At 32.0% G+C, this 14,444-nt stretch overlaps 1 protein-coding gene across 10 annotated transcripts in view; it reads right to left on the bottom strand.

The window, feature by feature from the left end:
• Positions 1 to 14,444, bottom strand: part of Dh44-R2 (Diuretic hormone 44 receptor 2) — a 166,282-nt gene that overhangs the window by 40,840 nt on the left and 110,998 nt on the right. For 7 of the 10 annotated variants that reach the window (XM_085197033.1, XM_085197032.1, XM_085197040.1 and 4 more), the window contains one exon: positions 10,959 to 10,985. The exons of the other annotated variants lie outside the window; for them this stretch is intronic. The gene's annotated coding sequence lies outside the window, so the exon portion shown is untranslated. The remainder of the gene's footprint in view (positions 1 to 10,958; positions 10,986 to 14,444) is intronic. 10 annotated transcript variants of the gene reach the window in all.

Genomic DNA, 14,444 nt, shown 5'->3' with positions numbered 1-14,444 from the left:
CACTGGACATTTAATTCCATTAGGATAACATGAGTACTGGCGATAAAGGCTTTAGGCCCAAAAATAACTAAAGTGATAAAACATTAGTGTTATGTTGTTTTCTTTGTTAGGCAATTTTAAGATGTGTTTACCAAAGCTTTTTAGCTGAATTTGTTAAAAGAATATTTAAAATATTTTTTTTGCTATGTTTTTTGGGTAAATGATAGTGATGATAGTTCATCACTATCATTTATAATATTTAAAATATATAGAGACTTTCTTACTGTTTTACATTAGAGATAATAATAAATAGTAGCAGGCTAGGCAGAGGCAGCTTAGTGTTAAAACACTCCGCCCCCCACTTTTCACCGAAATCTGGAAGCATAGTAAAGTGAGTGGCGGAAACTCAACGCCTCACTTTCCTTCGACACCAGAGCGATAATAATTAATTCCTTTGAAGAATTCCCGTGAATCAAACCCGGCACCCGTCGCGTTTACATTCTTATAAAAAGAAAAACACTTAATTGACTATAAACTTAATAAACATGTTTAATTAAGTAATTAACGGAGAAACAACAGAGTTAAACAATCACAGTTAATTTATTAATATCCAGGAGTAACAATCGAAATTAAATATTTGACTTACGAATCAACTGGGATTTCTAAACCCAATATAGAAACTTTAACTTGTTCAATGTGTGTTTGTGAAGATTGATTCAAGTGTAACCATATACCTATATACTCTTACGTGTTTACGTTTACGTGTTTATTTTTTCTGTTTCACGCTGTTTCCTGCAAATAGCAGGATAGATATAGGAAAGGTAGTGTTAAGACTGTTCCCCATTTTCCCCCAAATTCTGATGGTATTGCGTGTTGATTAACGGAATTTAACACCAGTATAGATGGAGAAAAACTAGATATAATTCCTATTTTTTTTAACATTTTAAAAATATTATTTCACACTTAGAAAAGATGAATACTTATTTATAAAACGTATGAAAAAAAATAACTTAGCGGAATTTGAACCCGCGCCTTCAAGGCTTACCTTCCAAGTAAATTAGTAAATTCTTGTTATTTTAACGAAGAAATTATTGAGAATTGCAAATTAGCGTTTACACATCCTCCTACGTAATTTCGCTTTGTGTAAACTGTATGGTAATCATTTGAAACAATATAGCCCAAGGGCCGTTTTTGTTAGCTTGCGTAGAAAAATATATCCAAGCATCAAAGGTAGAAGATACTGTGGAGCAATTATTGTGAGTGAATGGTCGTAGCCAGTTCGAATCTTACTTTACATAAAAAAAAAAATACAGACAAAACGAGAAGGATATGATAAATATATATGAGGCCGGTAGTGGGGCACAGAGTGTGACTGTAAACGCGACTGGTTGTTGTGTAAATTTATATTTCCATTTTTTCGCTCTGGTGTCGAGACAAAGCACGGCGTTGAGTTACGCCACTCAGCACGCAATCTCTATTTCGCTACGCAACTTTCTTCCCTCTTCCTACCCTGCTGTGTGCGGGATACAGCGTGAAGCTGATAAAAAAATATGATACAACTTATCTTTATTTGACTGTAATTATGTACAATTTGATATTATGATAGCTTCAAGCTTTACAGGGGTTAGGCAAAAGAACCTACCATTAAGATAGCTTATTCTCCATTTCTTCGGCACAGAAGGTAACAATATGAGGATTATGGAGGTATTAATATTTCTACTGTTTATAACTTACTTCTGATTCCTATTTATAGCAAGAGTAACAGTGGGTTGGGAACCTATTTAAAAAGTAGTAGCTAGTGTGGGTTGTTATATCAATAAAAGCTCGTCACTTCATAAATTCAAATTCAAATTCAAAATATTCTTTATTCAAATAGGCAATTATTATAAGCACTTTTGAATCGTCGAATGAACATATGAACTAAAAGCTACCACCGGTTTGGAAGGCAGTTCTGCTGAGAAGAGCCGGCAAGAAACTCAATAGTTGCTCTTTTCAAAATCAATGGTACAATCTTTTACATTTGCTGGCAGCTAAATAACAATATATATTTTTTGTTAAATAAAATTAACTTCTCGTTAAAGGAAAACCATTTTGAATAATATTTTAATTCGATTTTCACCAAGAGCTAAAAGGAACTCTACTTAATTGAGATGAATATGCGACGCAATAAATGGGGCGCGAAGATTGATCTTTATTAACGGTTTTTATTTTAAAGGAATTTTAAATGTCTTTTTTAGGGAAATCCTTAAGATATTAGCCTTAACTGTTTTCTTTTCTAAGTAATTTTCAAAACAAATCAAGACTTTTTAGATTTACTTACTTCTGATAAAAACAATGGGGTTTATAAATTTGATTTGATTTTCAACTAACTTCAAACAATAATTCTTTAACAAATGAATCAACTGGCTCAATTTCAACCGGACCCCATAATCAGAACCTAACCAAACTTTTACCAAACTATCTTTACCCAATGTAAATAGAAAACTTATGTGGTTTTCTCGCAGATACTATTATCTGAAATGGGTCAAATAAAAAAGGGACCACACGGAAAGCAGCTTTCAAATAAAAAAAAAACATCAAAATCGGTTCACCCAGTCAAAAGTTCTGAGGTAACAAACAAACAAAATATAAAAAATACGCCCGAATTAATTACCTCCGTTTCTTACAGAAGTCGGTTAAAAAGTATGAATAATAGTGTATTTTCCACACTATTAATAATATAAATCGACATAGTAAAACATATCAAATATTTACAGTTGATAAAACAAAAATAGTGGTTTAAAACACATTCTAATTATTTTAACTCAAATAAAACTAAAGTAAACTTACCTTACAATGTTAACAAGGCTCAGTAAGGCAATGTGGCATTTTCCTTCCCAAGTCCAATGGAATAAACGACGTATATTTATTTTAATCCCATGTTTTGTACTTCTTTGTAATTATAAAAGAAGCTTACCCCAAGATTTATTTATGTGTTTTGTGTAGGTTTTCAAAAAACATAACTTCGTTACTTTTTTAGCAAAGGAGCTGGAAATATTTAAGAACAAGATGAACAAGATATTTTTAGGATATAATAAGAAATAATAAATATTGTACACAACAGAAAAATACTTCAAAGTCGCTGTAATAGCCATTAGTGTATACATACATTCGCCTAAAGAAAAACTAGCTTTTTAGTATTTCAGTAAAAGCAACCGACTCGCCTATTGAGGGTTCCGTACTAATTTCAGGATTGTGGGTCTACAAAGTACAGGCGGAAAACAAAAAACGGAACCCCAAAAATATATATAAAAATAGTATACAAAATTTTAACTATCTTTATTTAAATTTAATAGGTGATAGAGAATCACTTTGAAAATCAATCGGACACTCAGTGGCAAATCACTTGTTTTTTTTGTTTTTTTTTTATTATTAAAAGTATATAAAGTTATAATAAACTGGAAGTTTAAACGTTTCAAACTTATTCTTAATATTAAAAATATGTATAATTTGAATTCAAAATCTTAACCCTCGATGTTGCCTTAAATAAATTATAATTATAGACCTGTACATTTTAAAACGTATAAACCTATTCTTTTAAGGGCTAGCTTGGACGTGGTTTCGGATGTTTTCCAAATTTTCGTTTTCTAAGATTTTTTTCATTCCTAAGTGTGAAATAACACTTTAAAAATGTCAAATAGTATATAAATCGAATTATTTTAGTGATCTCATGTTTAAAATATTAAGGAACTCTTCAAATTATAATTATAATATCTTATACCTTCATAATAACAGCCCTTGGCCTCTGGTCTGTAAGTATCTACATCAGCGTTTCATCACGTTCACTGAACGAGCAAAGTTTCATTTCTTCGTGTAATTCCCACTAAGCTTGTGGAAAAATTAATTTATTAAATCTGAAACATCATGCTCTTAAGCTGATGACTGTTCTTCTTTGACCTAATATTGCCTTGCGTAAAATGTACTAGGTTTCCAGGTCCCTTCTGCCTGACCTGGTATGCCTCTTATATATGCGTGAAGCTAGAAGTGATAACTATTTAATATTAAAATTGTTTAAAAAAGCTTAGGTTATTAAATATTAAAATTTTATGTACGTAAATATGTATATTTTATTTTTAAGTATACAAATAAATCAAAACGACCGGATTTCCTTTAGATAATTTATGAAAAATCCAAATTATTTTCAATATTCTCCCCACAGTATAAAAATTCCGTCACGAGTTTTAATAGTCCGCAAGCTCATAAAATACGTGACGGAGTGCTGGTTGGGGTGTCATTGCCAAAATCTTATTACTTCCAAGCTCTTAGTATAATAAGACTTACAATTTATGTGGATAGTTAGTGTTTTTTTTTGTTACAAAACTGCCAAGTTACCAGATGTGATGTACTTATTTAATTATTCAAATAAAATGTAAAAATCTTTTTTTATTCTTTATCGCCTTGTATGTTTTAAATTAAAGTTAACCCTGGATCCTGCACATAGCAGGGTAGGCAGAGCAGTAGCGTAGTAGGGGGGGGAGATCGGCAAGGGGGGCATCATGCCCCGGGCGCATATGAAATTATGTTGTGTGCATGGGGAGCGCTGTAAAAAAATTTTGCCCCGGGCGCGAGTTAAGATCGCTACGCCACTGAGGCAGAGGGAACCAAGTGTTGAGACGATCCGTTCCCCACTTTCTGCCGAATTCCGGAGACATTGCGTGATGAGTGGCAGAACTCAACGCCGCGCTTTTGCATTCAGTCATTGTGTATGTTTTAGTAATATCATTTTATTTATAGCTATTCAGTAATAATCCAGTAATAATGAAAAAATAAAACCTAATGATGAAAATTTTTTATTAGATTGGTTCAAGAAAACATACTTATCGCTTTTCCATTTCGCTTTAAACGCTTTACACTTTATATCCTTCATCCACGTAAGGAAGGTACTCTAATGATAAATTGACAGATGAATAGCTCCCAGCTTAAGATGAATGCTGAGAAGAAAATTTCTACGTGATCACTTTCAAAAGGTAGAGGTATAGCTTAGGAATGGTAATAAGGGAGATGCAGTGTACCTAATATGTTTTATTCATGAGGGAGATTTCTGTGATAGCTAGAAATTCAAATATATTAAAAGTAACCCTTTATTTTAAAGTTTGTGGATCTATTTATACTATAGCACTAGCTTTTATCATTCATTCGTCTATATTATTGTAGACTGCGAAAAGATAGAAAAGAACTTGGGATCTTAAAATAATATTTAAATAAAAGGTTAAATAAAAGAATATGGTGTTTATTTTATAGTCTAATATCGTAACTTAAACACATATATTTTTTCAAATTCTTTAAAAACTGCTCAAATACGAGTCGGTCTCGCCCACCAAGTGTTCCGTATCAATTCTATGATTTTTGTTAAGTGGATTTCTAAAGAATAGTCAAAGAGGAAGATTTTATATGTAACATTCATTTCGTATGAAATGAATTACAAGGGAAAAATCATCCTGTATATTCGTACGTCTATTCTTTTAGATGTTTAATAACTGGAGATATACATCGGCTAAAGCTTTTACTATGAACATGAAAGCATACCTTTTTTTTCTTAATTTTCTTATCCGATTTTTGTTATTCATAAAACTGAATCGTGTAGTTTATAAGCTATGCTAGTTTAACTATGAAAAACACCATACATGTAGCCACATACAACAGAACTAAAAAAAATTAACGTTAAGGGTTGATGACAAAAGTTAGAGACAAAAAAATTGGTGCCGCTATTTCAGATAAAAAGCAATACAATCATATTAAATATCGAGCTAGAATCTTTAAGAACTCAATGGGAAATAAACAATTTTAATAAAGAATTTATACTTAACTGTGAATCACATTACAATTCAAAAACTTTTTTCATCAACCTGTCAGTCAGTCAACAGTTGATATATTGAAACCAATTCATATGTTTCATGTAAATACAAACAAGTAAACTTTCATACAATCGCATAAGGCGGATCCCTTTCGAACTTCATTTAGCAAAAGATAGCTGTTTGCCAACCCTTTGTGACAATCGGCATATTATTTTATCTTATGCGGGCATGCGGGTGATAATATATGCCTAAATACTTCCTTCAAGTTGTTGTCCTTTGTTTTCTTAGCTTATATTTACCATATATATCTATTATCTTTTACTATTATTATGAGTCAGTAATAATATGCTACTAAATCTGTTAATACTTTCAAATTACATAATGGTTTTAATGCGGTTTTCACTAAAAAAGAGTGTTACGTGAGGAAATTTAATATGTGTTACCCATACGAAAAAGAAGTAATCTTACTAATATTATAAATGTGAAAGTTTGTGAGGATGGATATTTGTTCCCCCTTCACGCAAAAACTACTGGTTCGATTTAGATGAAACTTTACAATAATGCATAATTTTTTATATAATTTGGCTATATAACAACAATAAACTTAAACGCGTGAAGCCACCTTTGAATTTAATTTAAAATGAATCTGAATTTTATGTAAGAAATAAGTGACTGACAATCTACATTTTTATTCTCACAACAATAAACATGAGGCATGTCCCCATTTTCGATTGTCATTTTCTTTGCCTGCAATTTATATGAAAGATAACGATAATACGACGCCTGTACAGAATATTACTTCCATTTGGAAAAACGATTTTCTTAAACGATTTGTACGGTGCGGAGTACTAACGTAATAAGAATAAATAAGCCTGTGCCAGCTTTACGCATGGTTACTCCTTGAAATTTCCATAAGTAAAAAAAAAGCAGCATCACACATTTATCCACATATCATTAGACACAGGGAACCTTTTGTTAAGACACCGTTAGTTTTCGAGATATTGTGTGTTGAGAGGTGGCGGTGGAGTTTGACATTTTTGAAGTGATAGAAATATCCGTTTTAAAGGCAAACTCGTGTTGTGGATGCATTTGAGTGAATGTCAGTATTGTAGGTTAAAATTTCGCTTTGAAAGCGAAAATTTCTACAGAAATGGATGTGCAGAAAAATAGAAAATGAATATATAACTGTTATTATAAGTGACCTATAAAAACTCAATTGTATCTACTCTATATATATTTTATTATAAGCGATTGTAAATATGTTTTGAATTAATTACTTGGAAAAGAGTGATGCGTCACTATATTTTCAGTCTAATTTTTTGATCTTAAGAACATTTTGAGTCTTATCAAAATGACTTTTAAACTACATTTAACTGCTTAACTGGAGGGTTCTAAAGACAATTATGTCAATTATAAATAACTGAAAGGCTAAAGTAAGCCCAGAAACACTGTTTGTGTAATAATTTATCGGCGCTTTCAACGAGCATGTTCCAATTTTCATCGCAACGGGAATGGACGTAAATGATGAATATTTTATTAAAATAAAATTACAACTTCTTGCATGAATTGAATGTTGATGGGCTGTTTTTTTTTTTCATTTTTAGGGTTCCGTACCTCAAAAGGATAAAGAACGAACCATTATATCACTTTGTTGTCCGTTTGTTATCTGAATTTATGTGTACATCGACAAACATATATATATACAAATATACATAATATGTTTGTCGATAATTTTTCCAAAAAATAAAATTTTATATTTAGTTTCATAAAAAATCAGTTCAGTAGTTCCTGAGCTTTGTGTAATCCAGTATTTCTGGATTTCACTATTTTCAATATTTGTACAAATATTAACAAGTATTCGAAGTCATATGTTTTTTATTTAGTTTTGTAAATATAGTTTTTACATTAAGTCCATATGAAAATTTGTACTATTCGTATCCAGTAAACGACCTGCACTGTACCAGGATATCAAGTAAAATGACATCTTGACGAAATTTTCATTTAACACACGGTGTACAAAAAGCGATGTATGCGACATATGGGCCAAGTAATATTGGAAGTGACCTTACTGCATAGAATTTAGTTTTTACTTGTATACGAATCGAAAGCTGAAGTAAAATTATTACATTTATTAATTTATGTAAGGAATGATTCACCAAAATTTGTAGATTTATGGTTTTAGTGACATCTATTTGTAATATCATCATCATCATCAACAGTCATCTTTTGTCCACTGTTGGATATGTCCAATCCTTCCTCAATTCTCGCCACCACACTCGATACTCGGCTTTTCGGACCCATCCGCTTCCCGCCAATCTCTTTATTGTAATATGGACCGTTTATTTTGAAAGTGGTGTAAGTCCATTTTTGAGAAAAATGAGCTATTACGTAATTCATGCTTAATTTAATGTAATTTTTTTATATATAACTAGTCCGTGTTAAATTTCTCAAAAAAAACCCATGTTTTGAACAACTTAAATCGGTCGGTAAATGAAATTGCATAATCATCGACATACTAATCTTTAATTTTCTCGAAACAAAAGAAAATGGACTTACACCACTCTCAAAATAAACGGTCCATATATTAGTATTATATATATATTACAAAATATATTATATAGCTAAACCCTTTATGCTGCAAATAGTAGCGTAGACAAAAAGCCTTCTGTCAAGACACTCTATTCCCACCATTTTGCTCCAATTCATGATATTGGGTGGAGGCACTTGTCTCTTTAATGGGAATGAAAATATTTTACTACCCCAACTTCACATCAAACCCATAACTACTACGGTCACTTTCCCACTGTATTACGATAGCCATAATCAATGGTCACTTCAATGTATATTATATATTTATTAAGACGTATACAATACTAGCTTTTTGCTGGTACCAAAATAAACTGTCACACTATATTATAATAGTAAAACACTTTTTTTTAAATAGTAATTATTTTGATCTTTGATCTTTGAAATATTTCGCATAACTTTTCAAGGTCATCACGTCATATATGATGAAGAAGGCATCCTCTTGAATCTTAGTTTTCCGGCTCGATGACACGGATATCGGATTATTAGAGCATCAGTCGACATTAGCAGCACGACGACACTTTAGTTGGATTAGTGGAAAAGCAATATTCGTGAAATAGAAAAATATTTTTATATTATAGAAACAAAAATGTTAAGCTGGATTTTTTTCCAGTGTTAACACACTCTGTTCCTCACTGACGTTCTACTAAATTCTGAGGGCATTACGTGTTGCTCAGAGCTCAACGTCGTCATGAGAATCTGATGAGTAATTTTGGTTATATAATATGACATTTATAATCTGATTGTTATTGAATTCAAATTATTCAGTATTTAGAATTAAGTTGATAATAGAACAATAGACAAGTTCTACAGGGTAATACATTAATGAAGATAATTTCATGGCATAATCTCTGCTAATACTGACCGTATGTCATTTATTAATGCTGTCCTTGGAGTGGCATGTCTTTTAATTAATAATTTGGTATAACATTTAGGCTTTTACTTCTAACACTAATAGCATAAATATTTTATTAATATGTATTTTTTAAACATTTTTTTTTATATTTTTAATTATTTTTATAGCTTATTATAATAAATGGACTAAAAACAAAATATAAAAAGGACACAATTTTATGTTCGCTAGAGCTAAAATTGATAAATGTTAAGAAATATCTTATTTAATTGGAAACAGATATATTTTATCTTTCTATGAATAAGATTTGATATCGTAGCCTAAATATCTACTTCATTCAATTTGTACTGTCTGATACGTCCGACGACATATCCCAGCATTACTTAGTAATTAGATCAACAAGATTGTAAAGTATACCGGAATAATGACCAATTATCCTTCAAAGGTCAGACGAATGGTACATTTTATTAAAAGATTATTGAGCGAAGCGAGCGAAACGAGCGGAGAGCTCTCCTGGAGACTTTTTGCACTCTTTGTCACCAACAGGCTCCCAAACGGTTCGACCGAAAATTTGCAAACATATAGATATGACCACGTAGATGGTTTTAGGCGAAAAAAAATCTAAAAATTCAAAAATTCATTTCTCGCTTCGCTCAACCGAGATTTTGCGAGCGCAGTGAGTAAAAATTGAGGTTCGATTCGCGCCCCTAGTTTTTACAGATTTCTTATTCAGACGTATGGTATTTATCTATATATATAAAATCGAAAGGTCACTCACTCATCACGAAATCTTAGAAACTACATGTGCTAGAAATCTCAAATTTTGCATAGGAGTTACTTATAGGACGTAGGTGCACGTTAAGACGGGAATTTGCAATATTCGATTTCTAAGGGGTTGTTTTTGGGGTCGAAAGTTTGTATGAAACTTCGTTACTACAAATGCTAGGAATCATTTTGCATAGACGTCACTAGGACGTAGCCATGGAGACACAAATTAATAATAACATAGTTCACGCGGGTGAAACCGCGAGCGGACCGCTAGTTTATTATATAAGTCACTAATAGGATAAACATTCTTACATTAAAACGTACATTGAGGCCAGTCGTGACCCAGCAACGTGTGTGACTGTAAACCCAACTGGCTGTAGGTTCGATCCCCACTCCAGAAAATGGAATATATATTTAAATTTATATTTTCATTTCTTCGCTCTGGCGTTGGCAGAATGATGCTTCCAGAATTCAGCAGATAATGGGAACGGAGTATCTTAACACTAGATTCTCTACCTACTTTGCTGAGTGCGGGATAGAGCGTGAAGCTGATTTACATTAGAAATCTTTACAATTTACAATCAATAAATTATTCAAGTTTCGTTTGCAATGGTATATAAATATACTATAAAGGATGTCGATTTCTAATAGTAAAATTAATCTAAGCCCATCTATTTTTGTCATCGGCTGTCGCGAGGTGGAGGAATTTATTGGAAAAGTTTCCAATTGTTGGATTGGCTTTTATTTGAACAATTCCTGCAAACTTTGTACTTGTATTTTTGTTTTATTGAACGAAGTATACATTTAGAGAAGTCATTTACATAACTCTTATATTAAATACTTATTTGAATATTCTTTTTCATGTTATAATGACTTGAAAGCTAATGTGTCGAATTTTTTAATTTCCTATAAAAATAAATTATAATTTAGTAACTTACCAGTTTCATCTATTAGCTGTTCTTAATCTGTAACAATAAAAAAACAGAATAAGAAAAATATACAATAATATTAAATATTTTTAAAAGTAAATTTAAGTATCTCGACATATATTCGTACAAATCATGTTAGCATGGAAATGTGATAAGAATGTCCGCTCCGTTCTTTCACTGAATAGCAATTCAGGTCCATCAATGAATTGAGCCAGCTTTTGAAAGGTATGTTACGAGATATTTATCTTTTAACAAATTCTTAGTATCACAACTATAGAAATTGTTATTTATTGTTGTGAAAAAGTTTTATATATATAATGTTTATATTATATAGTCCGTGACATGCATCTATCCGCAACGACGGACTACTGCAAAGTGTTTGAAACGTTGGGTTTTCAAAAATATTTAAAACTAAAAACGTAAAACCGACTGCTTGTGGGTTCGATTCCCACTCGAGGAGATAAAATATTTATTTCTACCTATATGTCGATGATCTGGTGTCGAGGCGAAAGCGCGACGTCGAGTTCTGGCACTCAACACGCAATGCTACCAGAATTCGGCAGAAAGTGGGGAACTGAATGTCTTAACATTAGATTTCCTCTGCCTACCCTGCTGAAAGCGGGATATAGCGTGAAGCTGTTTTTTTAAATACACGCGATTAATCAGATTAAATTGTTTTATTTAGAACTATTAAAATATAATCATTTCCTCGAGTGAACCAGACGCCAAATTAATACAATATGAAAAAATATTTTATTGAAAACGCTTTATGAGCAGTAAATTTAGTCTCATGAAATATACATCGCTTCAATTAGGAATGTAAGGACAAACACCGTTGTTTGTGCTCGTGTCAGCAAACACGCCCCTAATTATTTAGGCGTTTATTTGCCTTCTGTGGGGTCCCAGACGTTTACTTTCAAGAAAATATTGACTTTAATATAGTTTTTTTATGAAAATATTTCACTATTAATTTAGATTTGAAATAATATAAAAAAAATAATGTTTTTGAACTTACTAACTTTTTTCTGTATAGTACAAGTGTGATACTGTAAATACGACAGGTCGTCGTATGAAAAAATGTAATATTCGTTTCTTTGCTCTGGTATAGAATCTTGAAACTGTGTGGAAAGTGGAGCACAGAGTGCCTCAGCACTAATTTCCAGCCGCCTATGTCAACCCGAGATACAGCGTAAAGCTAAAAAAACACATCTCGCCAAACTATCCTAACCTTTTAAGAATAAAAAATTTATACAATTTCCTTAGCTCTAAGGCATATTTCCGGAACTAATCTAATTTAGTTAGTTCGCACGTCCGGCTGCTCTTACAATTAGATCAGGACGAAGGTATACGCGTGCACTATAGCCAACTAGCTCCTGGCTATGGGAAGGGTAACCTTTTGAAATATTCACTAATAATTCCCCGTGGCTTAACTTGTACGCTACTTTAAATTTGTATTGTTAGAAATAAAAGCTTTGCTTCCATTTTGTTATTCTTTAGTTTTTATGTTAAACAATTATAAGTTCAAGTGCCGATTCCAAGAAATATTTCAACATTTCAACACATGAAGTTTATCTAAAGCGAGGATCGAAACCACAATTGTCACGTTTCTGGTCGAAAGGTGGCCCACTTTCTCCACGAGGGCTTCAGTAGTTAAATCTTACTACATTCTAGGTGTTTTACGTGAAAATTTAAAATTTAAATTAAAAATCCAAAAAGATATGACTCATTTCATACTTCACTATTTAAAAATATAAACAAGAACGCCGCTCGTCACCATGCTATGTTTAAATTGCGAAATACGTTGGAATTTAAAGAAAAAACCCGGTCAAGCGCGATTCGGAAATTAATAAATACATTTTTTTTCTATGAAATACCTATCTATATATATAAAATCGAAAGGTCACTCACTCATCACGAAATCTCAGAAACTACATGTGCTAGGAATCTGAAATTTTGCATAGGAGTTATTTATAGGACGTAGATGCTAGTCCTAGGGAATTTGCAATATTCGACTTCTAAGGGGTTGTTTAGGGGTTGAAAGTTTGTATGAAACTTCGTTACTACAAATGCTAGAAGTCTCAAATTTTGCATGGACGCCACTCATGGAGACAGAGATTAATAATAACGTAGTTCGCGCAGGCGAAGCGGCAGGCGGGCCGCTAGTGTATAATAATGAAATGGTTCATATAAAAATATTAACATTTAGAAGGAATAGGCCACTTGTAGCTCTTTGTGTTTCCAACAAAAGTTTACTCACATTGTTATTAAATTTCGTTGGTAATCCCTCGACAATGCAAGGTGATGCATATTTAAAGCCAGTGGAACGGTTGATAAAGCTGTAACGCTTTTCATACTACCTTTCATGAATACAAAATGAGAGAGAGAGATTTCAAATTATACCTATTTATTAAAGGATGTTTTTTTAAGTTGTGGCCAATTTTTTTTTGTTTATAATAATAGCAACACGTAATGCCTCCAGAATTTGGCAGAAAGTGGGGGACTGAAACAAAGGCAGAAAATGGGGAACGGAGTGTCTTGACACTAGGTTCCCTCTGCCTACCCTGATGTGTGCGGGATATTTTTCAATAGCTGGCTGATCGTGTGGACGTTGAGATTATTAGGGACATATTCTTGTCAATGTAGGTTTAATGTTACTTAAGCGCTAATTGATGTCTTTGAGAACGTTTACATGCCTATTAATTATTTAATTTTTAACGACCAGGAAATTAAAAATCAATTAATATCAACAACAAAACTTTTCTCCACCTACCCTCATGTTCTTCGTTTGTGTTTTTATCGTTTGATATTTTATTTATATAACTTATAATTTAAATTACATTATAATTATAATTTTAATACAAAAACAATAAAAATGTTAAAATAAAATATTATTTTGAAAGCTTAGGTTTTTATAATTTTCAATATTTCTCTGAAAATAAAAGTCATCATAGAATTTTGAAACTAATTTCATTTAAATGTACTTTTTATAAGTTACTTCGTTACTTCAGGGGAAGTTTTAGTTTTTTTTTTGCTAACGTAGTTTTACTTGACCCAGATTGCATCTAGTCTACTATCATTAGTTAGCAATTATAGAGACGTCGCTTATCCTCTGGGATTTCTTGTGCTTGCTCCAGTTCATATTATATTTAATTTAATTTCTTGTTATCGAAGGGAAAATTAGACGGATATTAAAAATGATAACGGAAGGGAAAAGGGAATCCCTATTCCTAAATTTAATTTGTAGTCCATGAGTCTAAAGCAATATTTATATATTTTTTTCACAATTAAGAAGAATATTTTTTTCTTTTTTTTTCAGCTTCCTGCTGTATCCCGGATAAAGCGAGATAGGCAGAGGCAGCCCATTATTAAAACACTACCCACTTTCCGTCGAATTCTGGAAGCATTGTGAGTTGAGTGGCGGAGCTCAACCCCGCACTTTGTTCCTATTTCCTTTACTTGAGTAGAAATCGAAGTAAACGAAGTAGTCTCCGCCAA

The sequence above is a fragment of the Heliconius melpomene genome, chromosome 14, assembly GCF_056956725.1.
Source record: "Heliconius melpomene rosina isolate 202511_hmr_F chromosome 14, ASM5695672v1, whole genome shotgun sequence".
Lineage (NCBI taxonomy): Eukaryota > Metazoa > Arthropoda > Insecta > Lepidoptera > Nymphalidae > Heliconius > Heliconius melpomene.
The sequence above is the reverse complement of the archived record's forward strand: the minus strand, read 5'-3'. Positions and strand labels throughout refer to the sequence as shown.